The following is a 17,526-nucleotide window of genomic DNA, read 5'->3' as shown; positions in this document are numbered from 1 at the left end:
TCTGTTAAAGGTTCCACATGTAGGTTGAATAGTGAAGGGGAGAGGGTTGAGCCTTGTGGAACTCCAATCTGAATTGGGGTAAGTGCTGACAGGTTTTGATTCACCAGAAATCTTTGTGTTCTGTTCCTCAAGAAGGACTAAAACCATTCAAGAACAGTCCCCAAAAAACCAATCCTGTTTTCCAGACATTCTAGCAACATATCATGGTTAACTGTGTCGAACACTGCTGATAAGTGAAGAAGAAAGAATAAAAGACAGGTTTTGTCCTGGTCCAATGCGAGTAAGGCGTTGTCCACTATGTAGAGTATTGTCGTTTCAGTAATATGATTTGGTCTAAACCCTGATTGGAAATAGTTTAGCAGTTTAAATTTAGAGATGTGTTAGCTCGGTTGTTGATGCACACACTTTTCTGTCACTTTAGGTAATAGGGGAATGTTGGAAACCGGACAAAAATTGTTAGGGTCGGCGGGATTCTCTGTCTTTTTTTTATGATTGGTATGACTTGACCAATCTTTAGGCTGTCTGAAAACGATCCGTGAGACAGAGAAGCATTGAATATCGATGTCCAACTGGGAAGGATAATCTAGTTGATAGACACCACAAAGTTTGCGTGGAGTGTATCATTATAGTAGTTGTTTGGTTTTATGGGCGATAAAGTTTTGGAGATATAGTTGTAGTCATATAACTTGAAGGTTGACCATTGAGATTTGTTTTTGGGTACTGACTGAAGTGAATCGTTCCAGTGAAGGTTGAAGTCTTCTAGGAATATATCATTGGAGTGAGGGGAGGAGTTTGCTGTGATGATTTCCATTAGGTTATCAATAAAAGGTTCATTCTTACAGGGTGGGTGATAGAATGCATGTAACGTGCGTATTTGATTCTCTGTGTTATTTATTGAAAGTGCGAGGTATTCACATGAGTCAAAAGGGTCCTAAACAATTGGAGTAACCAAGAGATCAGAGCGATGAATGTAGGCAATACTCCCCCCTTTTCTCTTAAGCCAGTCTAGTCTTACAATGTTGTAGTTTGGTGGAACCAATAGATCCAAACATGACGAGGATGATTCTGCGAGCCATGTTTCCGTTAGGATTGCTAAATTGATTAGTAATCCTGTGAGCGGGTTCCGTGTATCCAGATTTGTATCTTGATTCATGGTGGTGACCATTACTCTCTTCAAGTTATTTATGTATAGCTTTGTGTTCCTGGGCCTGATTTCTCTAAAGGCGTTCATTGGGACTGGTCTGATTAAATTTTCTTCGCTCTTGCTGGGTAGATTTGTTAAAATCTGAGTCGGTTCATAGGATTTCAGTAAGGCTTGCGTTTCCTCTTCAGATAGATAAGTAGATAGATAGACATTGTAGCTTGAGTGCAGTATACTGGAGTGGCATAGCATACAATTGAGTAAAGTGTTATAAATTGGAGTATTGTACTGTACAGTACAGTGCAATGGTCTGTCATACAACATTGGAAGCTGTTCTAGATTACAGGAGAATACAGTTGCATACAGTGTATTACAGTTTTCTTTAGTGGAGTGACATACAGTACAGTCTTGTAGAATATGGTAGAGTGAATTGTCATACAGCATTATAGAGTAGAATGGCATATAGTGGCATAGGATGGAGTGGTTTACAGTGGAGTAGTAGAGTAGAGTGGAGCACTGTTTCATAGAGTACAATGCAGTAAAGTGTGGCGCAGTGGGATAGAACGATATACATACACTGTCATATAGTGGATTAGAGTATCTAGAGCGGCATAGAATGACATAGAGTGTTGTACAGTGGCATACAGTATGGTATAGTGTTGTGCAATGGTATGAGTCGAGCAGACTTAGAGAGGCATCTCAGAGTAGACTGGAGTGCTGTGTTGTAAGGTATTCAAAAGTGTTGTATATGGAATATAGTGTTGTACAGTGGAATTTACGTGCATAGAATGGAGTCTAGAGTTTAATAGTGGACTGTATGGAGATAGAGTAGAGTAGAGTGTTGATGAGTGCCAGAAAGCATAGTAGAGTTTTCTAGAGTAGAGGTATATAGCGTGAAACAGAGTGTCATACTGTAGAGTGGCGTACAGTGGAGTGGCGTACTCTGTATTGCAGTGGAGAGCTGTACAGTAGATTTGCATATAGTGGAATAGCGCATAATGTAATACCGTATTTTGGAATACCATCCAGTGAACTTTAAAAGAGTAGAGTGACATAGAATGAAATATAGTGAAATAGCATACACTTTTGTAGAGTCAAGTGGCATACAGTGGAATAGCATAGATTGGAGTGGTATAAAGTGAAGTGGCATAGAGTGGACTAGTGGAGTGCCATACACTGGAGTGGCGTGCAGTGGAGCGGAGTGACGTTCAATGGAGTAACATGGAATAGAGTGGCATAGAAAAGAATAACATACATATAGTGGAGATGCGTGCAGTGGATTACTATACAGTGGAGTGTTATGCAGAGGGGGTGTCGAGATAAATAACGAACAGTGCAGTAGCATAAAGTTCACAGACTTACAGTGTAGTGCAGTAGACTGGAGTGGAATACAGTGTAGTGCAACAGAGTGGAACAGTATACAATAGAGTGCAGTGGACTGGAGTGACGTTCAATAGAATAGATTACAATTGAGTAGAGTAGGTGTAGAATAGAGTAGCATACAGTGGAGTGTCATACAGTGGTGTGGAATAGACTGCAATGATGTACAGGTGAATGGGGTAGAGTGGAATAGCATACAGTGGAATGACATACAGGGATTAGCATATAATTCAATGCTGTACAATGTAGTGGAGTAGAGTAGAGTGAGTACAGTGGATTGACATAGTGTTGAGTAGCGTACAGTGGAGTGGCATAAAGTGCAGGTGCATACAGTGGAATAGAGTGGAGTGACATGCAATAGAGTGGCATACATTGGAATAGCGTATAGTGCAGTAGCCTACAGTGAAGTGGCATACAGTGCAGTAGCATACACTGGATTCGGGTATAGTGCGATATAATACAATGGAATGGCAAAGAGTAGAGTGTTGTCCAGTGGAATAGCGTAGAATGGAGCTGTGTACAGTGCCGTACACAGGAGTGCGGTAGAGTGGTGTACCGTCAGTGGAATAGTCAGCAGTGGAGTTGTGTAGATTGGAGTGGCATACACTCGAGTAGCGTAGAGTGGAGTGGCGTTCAGTGTATTGGTGTGGAGTGGAAAAGGCTATAGTGGATTAGCATAGAGTGGAGTGGCATACATTGGAGTGGCATACACTGCAGTAGCGTACAATTGACTGTGGTAGAGTGCAATAATATACAGTGGAGTGGCTTAGAGTGAAGTGGCATAGAGTGGAGTTGTGTACAGTTTAGCAGCATAGACTGCAGTGGCGTATAGTGGAGTGGAGTTTAATAACATATAGTGAACAGAAGTTGTATACAGTTTAATAGAGTAGGGTGTAGTACAGGGGACTGGGGTACAGTGAAATAATATTGAATGAAGTAGCCTACAGTGGAGAGGTGTAGCGAGGAGTGGCATTGACTGAAGTGGCGTACAGTACAGTAGCATAGAGTGGAATGGGGTCCAATGCAATAACATACAATGGAGTGCCATTCAGTGGAGAATCTTACACTGCACTGGCATACACTGCAGTGGAATACAATTGAGTAGCATCCAGTGGCGTGGTATACAGTGGAGACACATACAGTTGACCTTGCTACAGTGGAGTGGCACACAGTAGAATAGTATAGATTAGAGTGACCATAGAGTGGAGTGGCATAGAGTGGAAAAGCATATACTAAATTAGAGCACAGTGGGACAGCATATAGACTGGAGATGTGTACCTCAAAATGGGGTAGAGTGGAATACCATACAGTGGCATTGTGTAGAGTGGAGTTGCATATAGTGTAACAACATAGAGTGGATTGGTGTTCTGTGAAGTCACACAGAGTGAAGTGGCGTAGAGTAGAGTGGTTTGCCGTGGTGTGGCGAACAGTGGAATACCATAGAGTAGAGTAGCATAGTGTGATGTGGCATGGAATGGATTGGAGTATGGTTGTAAATTAAATTAGATAGGAATGTAGAATATGGTGTAAAGAGTAACACAAGATAGTGGTTTGCACTATCTTGTGTTTATCTAGATTTACTAACTAACCACAGGGCCACGCATGGTGGCCTTCATTGGTTTGTAAATCTCTCTTAAACATTGTGTTGGCCACATGATACTATGCATGACACATGGGTAACCAATACAATAATAAATCTAGGTGTTACTGATACATTGTGCCACACCATACTACAGTACTTTTGCGATACACTGTGGTACGTAATGATGGGAAAGCATTATCTAATTGTTCCCACACTTTGGCTGTATTTTGGGTATGGCCTTATATTTGGAAAGTAGGAGGTTTTCTTTCTCTTTTTATTGATAATATTCAGCAAACTCAGAGGGTCACTTTCTCATGCTTATTCATTCTTCAGGGTTCGTGATTCAGGTGTTTGTAAGACATTGGCCATTGACTGGAAGTGCCCGGGATTAGATCTTGACCCATACTTAGATTTTTACTTTGAAGCCTGCGCAAGAAAAGTAGCTTGGATCTAGGCAAGCCACACCACACTGTTTTCTCTTGTATCTATAGGTATCAGAACTTCCTAGGGGTGGCAGGATTGCCTAGGTTCTGGCTGATCCATAGCCTGAATACTGCAACCATTCCCCATGGTAATAGAAAATAAACTAGTTAGACCTGTCATCCTTAGAGACATTTTGCCTGCCTACCTCCTCTTTTGCAGATTTTTTTTGTTGGTCTTAGGAGTCTGAGCACTTTACCACTGCTGGCCATTGCTAAAATGCATGTGCTTCTCCTCCATAGATAGTAACATTGGTGTATACATAATTGGCATATTTAGTTTACATGTAGTTCACCTGTAAAGTGGTATATCATATACCCATGGCCTGTACCCTAAATGCTACTAGTGGGCCTGCAGCACTGATTGCCTTTCAAACCTGTCTGAAGCCTGCCATTACAATGCATGTGTGTAAAGTTTACCGCCACTTCAACTTTGCATTTAAAACTACTTGCCAAGCCTTAAACTTCCCTTTTAATAAACATAAGTCACCACTAAGGTAGGCCCTAGAAGGGTCCTAAGGGTGAGGCGCTCTGTAAGTAAATGGTAGGACATGTAGTTTTAAGTTTTGCATGCCCTGGTAGTGACAGACAGCTAAATTCATGTTTCACTTCTGTGAGGTCTACTCCTCTCATGGGCTAACTTTGATAATTTCTTAAAACACCTTTAAGGTGTAATTCCTGATTAGAAGGGAATAATTGCATCATGTTTCATATCTTTGAAGTGGTAATGATAACTCATCTTTACTGTTAATGTTGGATTTACTATTACTAGTTTAGTTATGCACTTTTAGATGGTGGGCATTTCTCTGCTCTCACTGCTCTGTGTACCTTGTAGCCTGTCTCCAATACATTTTTGGGCCAGGAGACAGCTACACTTTGTGCATTCCCCCTAGTCAGCCACAAACGAGAAAGGCTAGGTGTAGCTGAATGCCCATCTACAAACATCTACATTCAGAAGGCCCTTTCTGGGCAGGAAGAGAGGTTGATGTTGACACTTGCACTTCAATAGATAGTGGCCTGACCCCATACAAAGGGCTGATTACCCTCCTCACATAGCCTGGCAGTCAGGACTGGGTTGAAAGGGATACTTGTGTACTTCAAAGACCCGTTTTTTAGAAATATGAGAGGCAACACAAGTAAAAAAGTTGTATATAGGTAATACAACACAAGAACAAATTTCCAATTGATCCGAAATGCTCGCAGTGTTCAGATGTTCTTTTTATTCCATGATGCAGTGCAACAATGTTCACAGCCAACGCGTTTCGCCCAAGCATGGGCTTTTTCAAGGCTGTTAGGGAATCATACAAAATTATGGAGTGTATCATTGCTCAGTACACATAGAGAATTCATGTACAGACCATAACAAAATCAAAATGAAAAAAAGAAAGACCTTAGCGAGAAGTGAAAATGAAACAAGATAAGAAGAGCATGCTGATGACAGATATGGAGAAACGCCAAAACGTTAATTAGAGAACGAAACACAAGTAATTAACTGGATTAAAGACAGTGCATAAGGAACCGAGTTGGTGAGCTACCGCGAGTAGGCTACAATCACCCATGTGCCCCATGTGAGGCGTGCCAGAAACTAAACTTGCGTAAAAGTGACAAAGCATTTTGGCTAACTCAAGTGACTGGACACAATTGTCAGAAAAGAAATGCACGAGAGCAAAGGTCAAAGAGCCATGTAAGTGATACCTTAACACTTTCCCCAAATGGACGAGTGTCTAACATAAACACGGACCCAATAAAAAATATAACGAAGGAGGTAGCGAGAATAAAACGCTTACCACGCAAGAGTTACCGTAGAAAAACAAACAATGTTCCACAGATGACGTAGTAAAGAGTATAGGTAGAATCTATCGATAATAAGACCACATGTAAGTACAGTCCTATGAATTGAATTCATTATAATGAAATTAGTTGACCATAGAACTCAAAAGGCATGTAAACACACTCACCAGAATAAAAAGTAGAGCGTAACTGCACAAAAATCTCAGAGTGCATCCAAGATAAGATTTCGCAAGAAGTCCTAGTGGTATTAGGTCTATAAAAAAACATGTAAATATCGAATTTGTAAAAGAACTCATTCCTGTGAAACTACACTAGATAAGAGGACTGAAATCTGCCCCATTTGCATACAAGTACGTCCTAAGACTCTACCCATGACAAGACACAGGGAACACAAGAAGAGTCACTAAATAGGGATAAATTCATCCCAAAATTCCTGTTGTACCTGGAGCATGGCTCCAACATTATCAATCGATCTATAGATCTGGACCTCTACACGTAAACACGAGCCCCCAGAGACAGAACAGAGTCCCATACTACTGCGTTTGACCATCAGACAAAACTTCCAGAATTAACCGCTATCTTTCTCAGACCACATTTGCAATAAATGCATAGCTGCCCTACCCCATTTCGTCAATTAAAAAGTCATGATGCGACTCAGGCAAAAACTACAGTTAAAGTACAAATACTATACTAACTAGTACGTAAAAAGAGAACAGGAAGATACGATAAGAACCCCCAAACCCATGCTTACTTCAAATGGTATTTTACAGGTGTACCATCGGGGGGTCAGTAACGCCGCTTGCCGTCGTGTCGGAACGGTTACCGGGTAAGTATCAAAATCTGCTTTAAATTCCGGCGCTGGGGCGTACACTTCCGGAATGTTACCAATCAGAAAGGTATAGATACTAGACAGTACGAATGTCCAAAGTGCTCCATGTTGGAGTGGTTCCGGTTTCCAACAAGTAGTGTTATGTTCCGAATGAGTCAACCACATAATACGGCGCGCCATCTTTGAATGGTACCGTTGCAAGATTAATGCTGTTGCAATAATATAAAAAACACCCAAAACATGTTCAACGTTATTTGAGACATGTTAGTTAGTTTAAAATCAAATGGGGGAGCGATATTCGTGAAAATCACAAGCGGTTACTATTAATTAAAAAGCGTAACGTTAATACGTCTGAATACGAATCTTCCGAAAAAACGGATCTGAATCGTATCAAACCAAACCAATGGTGAGCATTACGGTCCATGTAAAGACCAAAAATTGTGCCTAGCATAACAACAGCAAAGCATGTTTAAGCCAAAAAGTACAATGTCTCCGTGATAAATAGACGCAATGTATCGCGCCATCTTTGAATGTCCAACGTTGCTTAGAACATGTTGAAAGAATTAAAATACTTATGGGAGCAATATTCGTCCAGATTACAGACGGTTCATATAATTTAAAAACCATAACGTTAGTGCGTCCGATTGTGAGTACAGACAAAGCATTACTTCCCAAGGGGATAAAACGTGCAAGTGCACCAGAAACAACCATGAAAGAGTCATAAGTATGGGACATGATATGACCTGAAGACGTCATATTTCTTATTGGATCCAATGAATAGCAAGGTATAAACGTCATTTTTCCAAAGAGTCATGGATTCTAAGACCCAAGAAATACCCAGAGTCCGAGAGGATACGAGACCAGAGAGTAACTCGAATGGAACACAAAGCATGGATAGAGTATATCTATGGTGTTGACCAAGTGGTCCTTGAGTTTGTATTTTACACCATATATAAGTGTGTGATTAAGTCGAATAGGTAGTACAGCCAACAAGAATAAACCAAGAATAAAACTGTGCGGACAGAAAGATTATAGTAGTCCTACAATGTACAAGTATATTACATATCAGACATGTACAGCACATCACAAAGTACACATTTGTCAGAGTTTACACACAAAGAACATAATTACAGGAAAAAACCTCTAACAAGGCCAAGCACATATGTTTTTTAGTATGCTTAAAGTCTCTACGCTATGTACAGGATTACAGAAAGTAGTGCATTTCGTTGTCATTGTTGAAACCAAGCGTCACTGATCGCAAAGTACAGATCCATCTTGCCTCCAATTGCCTGAGTCTAAGTTCCCTGTCCCCACCTCTAATCATTGGTGGAGCCACATCGATACCATGGAAACGGAACTTGGATCTATCCACTCCTTCCGTACAGGTATGTGAGACTAGAGCGTACGTAGTGTCTCCATGTAAGGCTGCTCTGCGATGTTCCTGTATACGATTCTTGAGTGGTCTCACAGTACTGCCCACATAGATTTTGTTGCACCCACAGATCAAAATATACACCACATAACTAGAAAGACAGTTGATGAAGTGGCGGATTGTGTAACATCTATCTGTGTTGAACTTGAATGTAAGTGTTTTATTACATCCTAAATGACAAATGTTGCATGAACTGCAGGTATAGAAACCAAGAGGCTTTTTGAGCCAGCTTTGTTTTGGGGGGTTAGGCAAAGTGTAGCTGGGGCATAGGGAATCCCTAATGGTTTTGCTTTTCCTAAAGGTCATGGAGGGCCTAGGTGTAATTATAGTGTTGACCCCTGACGCTCCCTTAAGAATTGACCAGTGTTTGTTTAGTATCTTAAAAACCTCATGGTTTAGAGTGGAGTGTGTCGTGATGAAGGCAAGTCTTTCTTGGTGAATAGTGTTTTTCTTGCTGGCACTTTGGAGTAAGTCCTTTCTTTTGAGTTTAGTCGCCCTATTCTTAGCCAGCTGTAGGACATCATGTTTGTATCCCCTCTGCTGTAGTCTGTTCAGTGCTAGTGTGGTTTGGGACTCGAATTTGTGATCTTCACTGCAGTTTCTACGAATACGTACCAGCTCTCCAAACGGAATAGCTTTTTTGGTAGATGTTGGGTGAGCACTAGTGTAATGAAGAATGCTATTAACTGCAGTGTCCTTTCTATGAAGGGTACTGTGTATCTTCTTATCCTTGACATAGAATTCAAGGTCCAGGAAATGTATGGTTGTTTGGGACAGCTCCATAGTGAAGGCAACGTTGAAAATGTTCTGATTGAGAAAAGTGAAGTACTCCACAAATTCAGATTCTGTACCAGTCCAAATGATAATAATATCGTCAATGTACCGGCCCCAGAACTGAATATGTCCAATCCATTTAGAAGCCAAACGTGACCAGGCATAGATGTGTTCCACCCACCCCATAAACAGATTAGCATATGAGGGTGCGAATTTGGAATCCATTGCAGTACCTTGTTCCTGCTTAAACCATGTGTTGTTAAAAAGAAAAAAGTTGTTATCCAGGATGAGGTCAATCATGGATTTGAGCATATCATTGTGTTCCAAAAGAGTTGCCATTCTGTTCCCAAGAAAGAAGTCAACAGCCATAATGCCCAGATCTTTCCTAATGCATGTATACAGTGAGGTTACGTCCAGTGTGGCAAACCACATGCCTTCCTCCCAATCCAGATCTTCTAATTTATTCAGAATATCCGAACTGTCCCTAACATATGATGGCAAGTTTATGACTAGGGGCTGTAGAAAGGAATCAACAAATTGGGCCAAAGCTTCAGTCATTGAGCCAATGCCCGATATAATAGGGCGGCCTGGAGGGAAGGGTTGTTTCTTGTGTACCTTGGGTAGTAGGTAAATGCAGGGGAACCTGGGGTTCCGAACGCTAAGAAATTTGTGTTCTGTCTCTGATAAAAGCCCAATCTCTTTCCAATGCGAAAGACGGTCATTGATTCTAGTGGAGGCTGCGGCACAAGGGTTGGTTGGGAGCCTAGTGTAGTTGGTAGTGTCATTTAGCTGTCTGAGAACTTCCTTTTCATAGTCAACTCTGTTCATAATAACTACATTGCCCCCTTTGTCTGCTTCCCTGATGATGATAGAGTCATTTTCACTCAGTTGTTGTAACGCTATTCTCTCAGCCTTGGTGAGATTGTCTACAAGATGTCTCCTAGAGCGTGTATATAATTTGTAAAAGGTACACAAGAAACAACCCTTCCCTCCAGGCCGCCCTATTATATCGGGCATTGGCTCAATGACTGAAGCTTTGGCCCAATTTGTTGATTCCTTTCTACAGCCCCTAGTCATAAACTTGCCATCATATGTTAGGGACAGTTCGGATATTCTGAATAAATTAGAAGATCTGGATTGGGAGGAAGGCATGTGGTTTGCCACACTGGACGTAACCTCACTGTATACATGCATTAGGAAAGATCTGGGCATTATGGCTGTTGACTTCTTTCTTGGGAACAGAATGGCAACTCTTTTGGAACACAATGATATGCTCAAATCCATGATTGACCTCATCCTGGATAACAACTTTTTTCTTTTTAACAACACATGGTTTAAGCAGGAACAAGGTACTGCAATGGGTTCCAAATTCGCACCCTCATATGCTAATCTGTTTATGGGGTGGGTGGAACACATCTATGCCTGGTCACGTTTGGCTTCTAAATGGATTGGACATATTCAGTTCTGGGGCCGGTACATTGACGATATTATTATCATTTGGACTGGTACAGAATCTGAATTTGTGGAGTACTTCACTTTTCTCAATCAGAACATTTTCAACGTTGCCTTCACTATGGAGCTGTCCCAAACAACCATACATTTCCTGGACCTTGAATTCTATGTCAAGGATAAGAAGATACACAGTACCCTTCATAGAAAGGACACTGCAGTTAATAGCATTCTTCATTACACTAGTGCTCACCCAACATCTACCAAAAAAGCTATTCTGTTTGGAGAGCTGGTACGTATTCGTAGAAACTGCAGTGAAGATCACAAATTCGAGTCCCAAACCACACTAGCACTGAACAGACTACAGCAGAGGGGATACAAACATGATGTCCTACAGCTGGCTAAGAATAGGGCGACTAAACTCAAAAGAAAGGACTTACTCCAAAGTGCCAGCAAGAAAAACACTATTCACCAAGAAAGACTTGCCTTCATCACGACACACTCCACTCTAAACCATGAGGTTTTTAAGATACTAAACAAACACTGGTCAATTCTTAAGGGAGCGTCAGGGGTCAACACTATAATTACACCTAGGCCCTCCATGACCTTTAGGAAAAGCAAAACCATTAGGGATTCCCTATGCCCCAGCTACACTTTGCCTAACCCCCCAAAACAAAGCTGGCTCAAAAAGCCTCTTGGTTTCTATACCTGCAGTTCATGCAACATTTGTCATTTAGGATGTAATAAAACACTTACATTCAAGTTCAACACAGATAGATGTTACACAATCCGCCACTTCATCAACTGTCTTTCTAGTTATGTGGTGTATATTTTGATCTGTGGGTGCAACAAAATCTATGTGGGCAGTACTGTGAGACCACTCAAGAATCGTATACAGGAACATCGCAGAGCAGCCTTACATGGAGACACTACGTACGCTCTAGTCTCACATACCTGTACGGAAGGAGTGGATAGATCCAAGTTCCGTTTCCATGGTATCGATGTGGCTCCACCAATGATTAGAGGTGGGGACAGGGAACTTAGACTCAGGCAATTGGAGGCAAGATGGATCTGTACTTTGCGATCAGTGACGCTTGGTTTCAACAATGACAACGAAATGCACTACTTTCTGTAATCCTGTACATAGCGGAGAGACTTTAAGCATACTAAAAAACATATGTGCTTGGCCTTGTTAGAGGTTTTTTCCTGTAATTATGTTCTTTGTGTGTAAACTCTGACAAATGTGTACTTTGTGATGTGCTGTACATGTCTGATATGTAATATACTTGTACATTGTAGGACTACTATAATCTTTCTGTCCGCACAGTTTTATTCTTGGTTTATTCTTGTTGGCTGTACTACCTATTCGACTTAATCACACACTTATATATGGTGTAAAATACAAACTCAAGGACCACTTGGTCAACACCATAGATATACTCTATCCATGCTTTGTGTTCCATTCGAGTTACTCTCTGGTCTCGTATCCTCTCGGACTCTGGGTATTTCTTGGGTCTTAGAATCCATGACTCTTTGGAAAAATGACGTTTATACCTTGCTATTCATTGGATCCAATAAGAAATATGACGTCTTCAGGTCATATCATGTCCCATACTTATGACTCTTTCATGGTTGTTTCTGGTGCACTTGCACGTTTTATCCCCTTGGGAAGTAATGCTTTGTCTGTACTCACAATCGGACGCACTAACGTTATGGTTTTTAAATTATATGAACCGTCTGTAATCTGGACGAATATTGCTCCCATATGTATTTTAATTCTTTCAACATGTTCTAAGCAACGTTGGACATTCAAAGATGGCGCGATACATTGCGTCTATTTATCACGGAGACATTGTACTTTTTGGCTTAAACATGCTTTGCTGTTGTTATGCTAGGCACAATTTTTGGTCTTTACATGGACCGTAATGCTCACCATTGGTTTGGTTTGATACGATTCAGATCCGTTTTTTCGGAAGATTCGTATTCAGACGTATTAACGTTACGCTTTTTAATTAATAGTAACCGCTTGTGATTTTCACGAATATCGCTCCCCCATTTGATTTTAAACTAACTAACATGTCTCAAATAACGTTGAACATGTTTTGGGTGTTTTTTATATTATTGCAACAGCATTAATCTTGCAACGGTACCATTCAAAGATGGCGCGCCGTATTATGTGGTTGACTCATTCGGAACATAACACTACTTGTTGGAAACCGGAACCACTCCAACATGGAGCACTTTGGACATTCGTACTGTCTAGTATCTATACCTTTCTGATTGGTAACATTCCGGAAGTGTACGCCCCAGCGCCGGAATTTAAAGCAGATTTTGATACTTACCCGGTAACCGTTCCGACACGACGGCAAGCGGCGTTACTGACCCCCCGATGGTACACCTGTAAAATACCATTTGAAGTAAGCATGGGTTTGGGGGTTCTTATCGTATCTTCCTGTTCTCTTTTTACGTACTAGTTAGTATAGTATTTGTACTTTAACTGTAGTTTTTGCCTGAGTCGCATCATGACTTTTTAATTGACGAAATGGGGTAGGGCAGCTATGCATTTATTGCAAATGTGGTCTGAGAAAGATAGCGGTTAATTCTGGAAGTTTTGTCTGATGGTCAAACGCAGTAGTATGGGACTCTGTTCTGTCTCTGGGGGCTCGTGTTTACGTGTAGAGGTCCAGATCTATAGATCGATTGATAATGTTGGAGCCATGCTCCAGGTACAACAGGAATTTTGGGATGAATTTATCCCTATTTAGTGACTCTTCTTGTGTTCCCTGTGTCTTGTCATGGGTAGAGTCTTAGGACGTACTTGTATGCAAATGGGGCAGATTTCAGTCCTCTTATCTAGTGTAGTTTCACAGGAATGAGTTCTTTTACAAATTCGATATTTACATGTTTTTTTATAGACCTAATACCACTAGGACTTCTTGCGAAATCTTATCTTGGATGCACTCTGAGATTTTTGTGCAGTTACGCTCTACTTTTTATTCTGGTGAGTGTGTTTACATGCCTTTTGAGTTCTATGGTCAACTAATTTCATTATAATGAATTCAATTCATAGGACTGTACTTACATGTGGTCTTATTATCGATAGATTCTACCTATACTCTTTACTACGTCATCTGTGGAACATTGTTTGTTTTTCTACGGTAACTATTGCGTGGTAAGCGTTTTATTCTCGCTACCTCCTTCGTTATATTTTTTATTGGGTCCGTGTTTATGTTAGACACTCGTCCATTTGGGGAAAGTGTTAAGGTATCACTTACATGGCTCTTTGACCTTTGCTCTCGTGCATTTCTTTTCTGACAATTGTGTCCAGTCACTTGAGTTAGCCAAAATGCTTTGTCACTTTTACGCAAGTTTAGTTTCTGGCACGCCTCACATGGGGCACATGGGTGATTGTAGCCTACTCGCGGTAGCTCACCAACTCGGTTCCTTATGCACTGTCTTTAATCCAGTTAATTACTTGTGTTTCGTTCTCTAATTAACGTTTTGGCGTTTCTCCATATCTGTCATCAGCATGCTCTTCTTATCTTGTTTCATTTTCACTTCTCGCTAAGGTCTTTCTTTTTTTCATTTTGATTTTGTTATGGTCTGTACATGAATTCTCTATGTGTACTGAGCAATGATACACTCCATAATTTTGTATGATTCCCTAACAGCCTTGAAAAAGCCCATGCTTGGGCGAAACGCGTTGGCTGTGAACATTGTTGCACTGCATCATGGAATAAAAAGAACATCTGAACACTGCGAGCATTTCGGATCAATTGGAAATTTGTTCTTGTGTTGTATTACCTATATACAACTTTTTTACTTGTGTTGCCTCTCATATTTCTAAAAAACGTGTTGTATTTGTGGTCTTACAAGCAGCAGGCCATTTGAGGTGGGCAATACTAGCACTACTGCAAGGTGACAGGTCTAGGCTGTGCATTCGTATATAACCTAGCTGCTTTTCTCTTTTAGCCATATACTTCAAAGACCCCTTTTTGAAGTCACCCCCACTTCAAAGGCACTTTTGGGTATAAGTACTGGGTCTCGGAACCCTTCAAATCAGTAACCTCTGGACCTGCAACTGAAACTCTGTCACAAGAACTGCTGTGCTGCTTAAAGGACTCATCTTTGTACTGCTGACCTGGAAGTCCTGCTTTTCTCTTGCATTGCCCTGTTGTCTGCTGCTCTGCTCTGACTTTGCTGAAGAAGAGCTGGACTCTGCCTTTTCTCCAAGTGTGCACCAGGGGATTGTTAGCTTGGGATTGTTAGCTTGCCTCCTATTGTTTGAGACTCAGGGATATGAGTCTTTACCCCTGCTCCTGCGCTTGTTTCACTGGGAGCGTACCCAGATGCTTGCAACATGGACATTGATGCATCTACTGTCTACATGTAGCAGAACCAGTGCATCAAGCCAGATGGAGGAGTAGAATTGGTGCATCACTCTTGGAACCAACGCACCGCCTTGAGAGCTTGTAAACGTATATCTTGGAGAGATCAATGCCCCCCCTCGACTGTGTGGAGAAACCTGGTGCATCGCACTTCCGAACCAATGCATCTCAGCTTGGTGTCTCGCATTCAGAATGGTACTATAGCGATCACTGCGGGGTCAATATTGACGCTTTCCTAGACTGAACCCCACATCTTACTGTTTCAACTACGATAAGGTACCTTGTTCACCAGGGCCTGCGTGGATCCTTTAGCTGGCCTGCACCCCATTGCAGTTTGCCCAAATTATTGACTTTGCTCCGGTCCAGCATGATCTAAAGTAATCTCTAAAGTGCTATTTGATTCGAAGTGCTATTTTTTACTTATCCTTAAAAAATTAATGTCTGGTCTGTACTAATTGATTTTTTATCATTTTGGACTTGTTTGTTCAGAATATAAGAATCTATTTTGCTAAACCTGTGTAGAGTATTTTCATGGTGTATTCATTGTGTGTGTGGGGAGGTGCACACATACTTTCCACATTGCTTCTTTAAATAAACCTGACGGCTCTGTGCCAAGCTACCAGAAAGGGAGCACAGGTCATATTTTAGTGTGTATCTAGCTTACCCTGACTAGAGTGGTGGTTCCTGCTTGTACAGGGTGCATACTCTGACAACCAGAAATCCCAGTTCTAACAAAACTGGATTGTCTTTGGATATAGGTTTGCTATATGGAGAGAGGTGTAGAAACCTCATCCTGCGTATGACAATTTGCGGAAAAAATATTTATTGTCCAGGGAAGGACTCTTGGCCACTCTCTGCATTTCAAAACTACATGCAAAGAAATCCTTATCTCCTCTACCTTGCCATGGGGATTGCTATATTAGTCAAGCTTTAGGCCCCAGGGGGCTGAAAGACTGGGAGGACTTTAGAGGTGGGGCTGTGGGTCGATGCCAGGATGGACTGGCCTCCACCCTATTTACAGAAAATACACAGTCAGAATTTAACATTGGATGTACTGTGCCTGTTTGTTCCATGATGCACTCTAATTAGTCATGCCTGGTGCAGACTGGGACAGTGTACCCAATTACAAAAACACTGCCCTTAGCGCATGTGTGAACTTTGGCTGATCATACTAAGGCGAGGGCATTAGTGGAACACAGAGTCATAGGTGTGAGAAGTTGGCCTGATATATGCTGCCCACTAGATATAGTGGGCACCTTGTATCAGTCCAAACAACCCCTTATTGGTTATAGGTTAAAGACATTTTTTATTGAAAGCTATCCTAGTGGTAGCTATGGAGAGCAGCCTTCAGGCTAAGTCTTGAAGGAATGTAAAGCAACTTGTTTTACCAGTCTATAATCTCTTGAGTCACTAAATGAAAGATATCCACACCAGGTATATATATAAAATATATGTATTTATTACTAAACACACCCTCCTAGTCTCTTTATCAGACTAGAGGTCAAAACACATAAGTTACACTTCAATAATCACAGTAAAATAGCACAAATACACGTCAGGCCCTAGGGGCGAGCCAAACCATATACCAAAATAGTGGTATAAGAACCACAACTTAACTAGACACAAGGCCTAGAGCCTGTAGAATCACTGGGACCCCAAGGAACCACCCAAGGTAGTGACACAAGGGACCCATGGGGGCCGTGTGCATTGTGTGAACACAGCCGCAAGCTCCTGTTAGCTTCTATGGGGAAAGTCGCGGTTAGATTTTTAAAGATTAGGGACACTTAGAAATGAGTCAGGACAAAACCCTTTCTAGGGCTAGCACCCACGGGAGCACCAGAGTACTCGTGCTACCTCACCCAGGGAAGCCGGGTGCATAGGTGTCTTTTGGTGTCGGGTCGTGTCGTCGATTTCAATGGGAGCTGGCGAAGAAGTGCTGCTACCGTGAAGATGCGAAGTGTCCGGAGAGATCCAAGCCTAGATCGAAGATGAGAAGAACCTGAAAGCAGAGGGGACAGAGTCTGGGTCACTAGCCAGTGACCAGGAAGGCGATGAGCAGATGCCCACCGATAATGGGTGATTTCAGGTGAAAGAGGTGAAAGAGGTGAAGCTTGACTCTTCAGCCACGAGGACCAGGAGGACTCGAGGACAACCAGGAGCTGGTTTCGAGCTGTCCTACAAAGGATGTTGAGTGCTGCAGCATTGCTGCCCGGATTGGACACAACAAGCCTTGGCAACAGCAACCCACGCAGAAACGAGAAAGATGCTTTGGTGCAGACCA

The sequence above is a fragment of the Triturus cristatus genome, chromosome 8 (assembly GCF_964204655.1).
Source record: "Triturus cristatus chromosome 8, aTriCri1.1, whole genome shotgun sequence".
Lineage (NCBI taxonomy): Eukaryota > Metazoa > Chordata > Amphibia > Caudata > Salamandridae > Triturus > Triturus cristatus.
Note: the sequence above shows the minus strand (reverse complement) of the source record.